Source organism: Triticum aestivum, chromosome 7A (assembly GCF_018294505.1).
Source record: "Triticum aestivum cultivar Chinese Spring chromosome 7A, IWGSC CS RefSeq v2.1, whole genome shotgun sequence".
In the NCBI taxonomy this organism is placed as follows: Eukaryota; Viridiplantae; Streptophyta; class Magnoliopsida; order Poales; family Poaceae; genus Triticum; species Triticum aestivum.
In genome coordinates, this window is record NC_057812.1 from 354,627,475 (window position 1) to 354,634,609 (window position 7,135).

The 7,135-nt window shown below is 44.1% G+C and overlaps 1 long non-coding RNA gene across 1 annotated transcript; it reads left to right on the forward strand.

The window, feature by feature from the left end:
- The first annotated feature begins 5,266 nt into the window (after positions 1 to 5,266).
- On the forward strand, positions 5,267 to 6,247 carry LOC123152712 (uncharacterized). The gene is made up of 2 exons (XR_006476308.1): positions 5,267 to 5,601; positions 5,687 to 6,247. It is a non-coding gene; the product is annotated as an uncharacterized lncRNA (long non-coding RNA).
- The last annotated feature ends 888 nt before the right edge of the window (positions 6,248 to 7,135 follow it).

Here is a 7,135-nt window from a genome sequence, read left to right on the forward strand (position 1 = left end):
CTGATCGGATCTTCCCGCTAGAAGCAATATCCTTCATTGTCCGTGAGAGCTTGTGATGGGCTAAGTTGGGACACCCCTGCAGGGATTTGAACTTTCGAAAGTTGTGCCCGCGGTTATGGGCAGATGGGAATTTGTTAATGTCCGTTGTAGAAAACTTAAAGTTTATCTTAATTAAAACGCATCAACCGCGTGTGTAACCGTGATGGTCTCTTTCCGGCGGAGTCCGGGAAGTGAACACGGTGTTGGAGTAATGCTTGACGTAGGTTGTTCTAGGATCACTTCTTGATCATAGTTGTTCGACCGTGCTTTGCCTTCTCTTCTCGCTCTCTTTTGCGAATATGTTAGCCACCATATATGATAGTCGCTTGCTACAGCTCCACCTCATACCTTTTACCTTACCCATAAGCTTAAATAGTCTTGATCGCGAGGGTGTGAGATTGCTGAGTCCCTGTGACTCACAGATACTTCCAAAACCAGTTTGCAGGTGCCAATGTTACCAAGCAGGTGACGCAACTGAGCTCCGTAGGAGCTCGATGAAGACTTTGTCCGTTGTGTTGTTTCGTTTCAGTTGATCAGTAGTGGAGCCCAGTTGGGACGATCGGGGATCTATGTAGCATTTGGGGTAGTCTTCTTTCATTTTGGTTCTGTAGTCGGACCTTGATTGTATCTGGATGATCTAATGCTTTATTCATGTATTGTGTGAAGTGGCGATATTAAGCCAACTATGTATCTCTTTCCCTTATGTATTACATGGGTTGTGTGAAGATTACCTCACTTGCGACATTGCTTTCAATGCGGTTATGCCTCTAAGTCGTGCTTCGACACATGGGAGATATAGCCGCATCGAGGGTGTTACAAGTTGGTAATCAGAGCCTTCCCCGACCTTAGGAGCCCCCTGCTTGATCAAATCGCTAGCGTTATTGAGTCTGGAAAATGTTTTGAGTCATTTAGGAATTATATATCGGAGAGTTAGGACTTCTTTTTACTCCTCAGTCCCTTCGTCGCTCTGGTAAGGCATCCCGATGTAGAGTTTTGACTCTTCTCTTCTCAAATTTCACTAAAAAAATATTAGGATCACGCGGGTATCTTGGAATCGTTCCGATGGTTTTGTGACGAGAACATTGTTCTTGGTGCCTCCTGACATTTAGGGGTTGTGGCAGTGTCCCGGGGAGTTGAGCTCCGAGGTGTTGTCGTCACAATTTTATCGTTGCAGTTCTGGAATACTTGAGATTAGTTTCGCCGACATCGAAAATCTCTTTTATGCAGTTGTTGGTGAGATAACCTCGATGCCACCCAGTACTGGGGCGGGAGTTCGGGAGTATTGCCATAACTCGTATAACGGATGCTTTTCGAAGGTTGAGGTAAACGATTTCCGAAGGTTTCTTGGTTATGTGTTGAAGGATGGATACAGCTGGATGTAGGATTTGCTAGTTTTGGGTGAGATATTATGCTTCCCCTGTATCCCCAACACCTGATTGCATAACCGGGAAATTTTCGGGAGTTTATAAGCGGGAATTCAAGTAGCTCCTAGGATATCTTTCCGACAGATGTATGATATGAAATTGGGGTTCGACTTCTAGTGGTCCGCCTATCCACGGTTGGTTTTACAGTGGTCTCGTTATGTCTTAAAGAGTCCTTGGCTATGCCGACTCGGGGACGCTTCATATGTCATGTGCACTGCCTTGTACATGATGATGCTGTACGATCGAGCCTGTGTAGGCCCCACCACGAAAACTTCGGACGAAATCTCTATCATATGTTTGTTCCGGCTTATTCTGCAAGACAATCCTTTGTTTTTGTTTTGAGTTGTGGTATTTGAGTTGCTTCGAAGTCAAATGTTGATTCCATACCTTCGCCAAGCGGTGTTCCCATACTCTTATGCGAATACTAATCCTTCTCGATCATCGAGTTTGTCATGTCAATCCTTTTTACCGGTGTGTTTCTCTTCAAGTAGATCCGAACATTTCAACATCCGCAAGATCAAGCATCAGTTCTTCTCAACGGTGTTTGTTTCATCCGCCTCCAAGTTGCTTTTGTTTTTCCTGCCCACCCACCCTTTTTCTTCAAGGACTAAGATTTCTTTATCAAGTATCTATCTTATGATTATGAAGTCTCTCCATTCTTTTCCGTCAACGTTCTTACCCGGTGGTTCTCTTGAAGATGCTCTACTAGTTCATTAGTCTTCATTCTTTTTCTTCTTTGGTGGATTTAATTCAAGCTTTGTTGATCACATCCTTTTCCTCGTTTCAAATGTGTTCTTATGCCGGTGCACCTCTTAATCTTCCCCGCTTGCTATTCTATTGTTCCGGAGTGCTCAAGATATCTCAAAAGGCTCGTCTTGTCATTCAAGATCCGTTCAACCTATTTCAGGGTTGTTATCTCATTCAAGCCATTTAATTCAGCCGGCGCTATCTCTCTTTTCAAGAAATCATTTCAACGGTGTATCTTGTGAGTGGGCCCTAACCCACAGGTCTTTTCCCAGGATCTTACCTGACTCTTCTTATTTTTCTGGAGTTATTCTCAAATTCATTTTAAAGTTTGACGTAAGAATGAATTGTCCTCAGTCTTATGTCGTTCTCCAAGATTTTTCAAATTCTTCTAGTCGTTGGTTCAACTTTTCCATTCTTCATCATGGAGTATCTCAACAACTCTTGTTGGTGTTTCGGATCGTCATTATCAACATTTGAAGACCGAAGAAGATTTTTCTCTCAATCTTGCTCCTTTCTCTTCAAAATTCATGGTTCTAGCTTGCTTCCATCCTCTCATAATTGTTTTCGATTGTCAGAATTCTTTTCACCCATCCGAATTCAAGAGTCTTCTCAATTTGATTATCCGGAGTCCAACAATTCAGGTTTATTCATTCTCAGCTTTCAGTTATCATTCTCCAATCTTACTGGTGCATCGATCAAATATCCTCTAATTAGCTCGTGTTCTCTTCGTTCTCTGGTATCTAAATTATGTTTAGTATTTTCATTCGTTTTCTAATTCTTCCCGGCGTTTCTTTATCTTTTCTTCATTCATTTTCAATTCTACCGGTGGTTCGTTCAAGAGTTCTCTTCCTTGGTTATCATATCAATTTATTCGTTGCTTCAATTCCTACTGGTGGTTCGTTGAAGACCTTCTCAACGTTGTGCTATATCTATCTTAATCCTTTCTACGAGAATAAGTGGTGTGCCAAATCCATTGTTTGTCATCAATTTAATTGGTGAAGGATAAGCATGATGTAATTCTTATTCTTGTTTCATCGAGTGACCTAAATTATCTTTTTCGGAGGCTCATCAAATTCTTGTTTCCATTTGTTCATCTTTCTTTTCCCGGAGTTACATGTTCTCTCAATTACCTCGTCACGGAGATCCATCTAAATCATTACAAGTTTTCACCTTGCGTTTTCAACTTCTCTTTCCTTCTGTTTGATCATCCTTTTGTTACCGGAGTTCTTCATAAAGGTTCTACATGATGGTTCATCAAGGATTTAATTCCTTCTCGAAGTGTTCATCGAAGATTCTTTTCAGAGGAGCTCAAGTATTCTTCTTCGTGCAATCCGGAGTGCAATTCTTTCTACCTTATCTTTTTAGGTGGTATTATGTCATTCTTGATAATTTGAGTTCATGTTTCATGATTCACATGTTGTTAAGAATGAGATATTTTAAATCCGTCAATCTCGTCATTTGAGTTATCTTGGGTAATATTTCACCTAAAGCTTTCCCTAAGGATTGTTGCTATTATGGTGCTTATAAATGACCCAAGTTCTTCATCTTTCCTCCCGGTGAAATATTTTCTCGTCTCCTTGTTCATATCAATCCAATTTTTTCCCGTGAGTGGCAGAATTTCATCTCATAGTTTTGAGTTCTTCTCCATAAGCCCAATACAAGATTATTCTTTTCATTGTTGGTTTTCCAACAACTCCGCTCTAGCATTTGTGGTAAGCATGATCTTACAAGATCTTGTTTCCTTCCGTTAATACCATCCATTCTTTCTTTTCTTTCGGTGGCATTGTGATGTTTCTCTCTTCAGTCATCATCTCGAATGGTGAGGATCGTGTTCTTTTCGTGCTTATCCATTTAACCAGAGTGTTGTGTCCTCTGCTCAAGTTCTTTTCATCTTGTCAAGCTTCATATCACTTTTCAACCAAAGTTCTGCCCTAGATTATTCTTCTTTGATCTTTGTTTATCTCAACCAGAGTGGTTTCAATTCCTTCTTGTCTTTTGCGCTTGTCATTCTTACCTTTGCAATCTCAAGGTTCCATATTGTTCCTTGTTCCTCTTTTCCAACGAGTGTTTTCCACTTCGTTTATCTCCGTTGTATTTTTTTTCTCGAAATGGCTTAACCTCTCAAGGCTCGTGGTTTCACTCGTTTGTCAAAGAAGCAACTTAGCTTTACCTCTTCTCTTTCTCTTCTGTTTTCCCTCCGGTGCCATTCTAGATCTCGGGACGAGATCCTCTCGTAGTGGTGGAGTGTTGTGACGCCCCAAGACCAGAGATTTAGATGCCATCCATGGATTTCGGGTTTCGTCAGGTGTTTTGTTTGCTTGTTGCTTTCCCCTTTACATCATGTGCCTTGCATCATGTCATCATGTCAATATGCAACCCGTCTTAAAACCCACTAAATAATTTGTGTGGATCTTCGATCCATTTAATTCGAGAGAAGAGTGACTTCTTTTATAACATTATCCTCCTAATATTTATGGAGCTATTATAAATATTTCCATTCTTGTGGAATTACCGTGACACACTTGCAAAATATTTCCCCTTGCCTTCGTCCCATGCTTCATCTCCGTCTCCTTCCCTTCTATTTTCTTGTCTTTTGATAGTCCCATTTTTTCCCTTCTCTATTAATGTCCACTCTTTTCCTATAAATTCTAGACCGTGCCAGGACCACCTCCTCCAATTTTCATATCCTTTGGACTTGTTTGGTTGGATTCAAAAATGGCTCAAGTTTGAATCTAATTTAAACTTGAATTATTTTTCTATCTCTAAAATATTGCCAAACCATTTTATTCTATTTGTGCAAAGTTCCGGAGCTCTAAGAATATTTTATTTTCTGAAATATTCTTTCCCTAACCCTCTCTGTATTTTTTTCTTCTCTCTATTTGTTTTCTTTTCTGTTAAAGCTAATAAGAGAGGAATGAGAGAGAGGAGTTCAGCTTAGGCCTGCCGTAGCCCAGTTGGGCCCCCCCTTCCGCGTCCGCCCACCTAGGCCAACTCCCGCGCCGGCCCAACTTAAACCCCCACTAACCCTAGCCCACACAACCTCTCGCTCTCTCTCGTCTTCCCCTCGCGCCGCCAGGAGGCAGAGCGCCTGCCTCGCTCGACCCCTCCTCTCGCTCGTACCCCTCGTTCCCCATCTCCATCTCTCCCTCTCGATCTCGCGCGCCTCCCTCTGCAGCGCTAGTCCCCGACCGCGCCTCCTCCAGCCACCTTCCATGGCGCCGTTCCCCGCTTCTACCATCCTCCACGCTCAGCAGGAAGACCGCGCCGCCTGTCCCCTTCATTCAGGTCGGAGCTCGCCAGGGCCCCCAGCACCGGTCGCCTTGCCGCCTCGAGCACCCGCGCCCGCCGCGCGCAAGGCCACCGGACCAGCTCATCGGAGCTCTCAACGCCGGTGACCTTCAAGACCTCTTCCCTCACGCCTCTTTTTCCTTCTCTTTCCCTCCTCCACCCCTCATCTCTCTTGTTATCTGTAACAGGAGACCATCTCATGGCCGCCGAACCCCTGCCTCGACTCGGTTCTCACCGGGGACGCCGTCAAACGGCCGGATCAACACCTCCCTCTGTGTCCTGCATCCCGGAGCCAGCCGCCTCAAGCCCTCGTTCGCGTCTGCGCCAAGTCCAGTGAGGGATCGCCATACAGTTGACCGCAGCGACCTCCCCTGCTCCTTTTAGTGGACCACGAGGCGTGCCCCTCGCAACATTGACCTTTGCACCCACCACGGCCTCCCCTCCTTGCGTGGGTTGCGGCCCTCTCCATGGCCAAGACCAGGACCCCGTGAACGTGAAGTTCCTCCACGACGCCCGAACGACTACATGACGACCCTGGACATGGGATTGCAAAACACCAAGTACATGGATATGCCAAGTTCCTCTCTGAAACGGGTACGAATACGCCCGGCGATGCGACAAATACCTCTACCGCCGACCCAGAACATCTACGAAAACGTGTACCACTACCGTCGTTGTGTACCACTACTTTCCTCAATGGCTCGGGAACGACTACTTCCTCTACGAACTGGTCCTCTTCGAAACGCACACTTCAAAGGTATAACCGCCGAGAACGAACGCCTGTGGACGAGTGCATGAGTTGTATGAGATGCATGTTTGGATGTTGTATCCGCCCGTGAACGGTAGTTGTTCCACTTCGTTGCCACGCCGTCGACCCGTGGGAACCCGGTAACCGGGATAATCCCATCTTCTTGCATGACACAATCGCACCCCCTTCCTTTTGCACCGGTATTCCCGTGAGCTACCAGATCATCGGAATGTTGCCGCAGCGTCATTTCCGTTTCGTCGCCGTGGTACCCCTTTCTTTCTACCACGGTGACACAAATGCTCTCATCACGCTCATGTCAATTTTTAATAATACTTGCATAAAAACTTGATCATGTCATCCGCATCATGTTAACAACATTAAGATGGTTTAAATTGTTGTTTGCATTAATTTACTAATGCATATAGGGATTTACCGGATTTTTTGTTTGCTATATTCGGCCCTATTTAAATTGTTTAGATAGATAATCCCTTTATGTTTCACCTCTTGACATGCTTAACAACATTTAATATTGTTGGATACATAACCGAGAGAGAACTAAATAAGTCATGTGGTGTTTCATCAATATGCAACTCGTTGCATATTGATCTCCACTTAATTTGTAGTTTTGTTTGTGCACTTTGCCATGCCATGCATATTTAAACCGGACATGCACCATACTTGGTTGTGCATCATGCCATGTTTATGTGATGGTTGTTTACTATGTTGTGTGCTTCTTTCCGGTGTTGCTTCTTCGGGTTGGTTCCGATTACGTCGCGTTTGTGAGGATCCGTTCGTCTACGTCCGTTTGTCTTCTTCATGGACTCGTTCTTCTTCCTTGCAGGATTTCAGGCAAGATGACCATACCCTCGAAATCACTTCTATCTTTTCT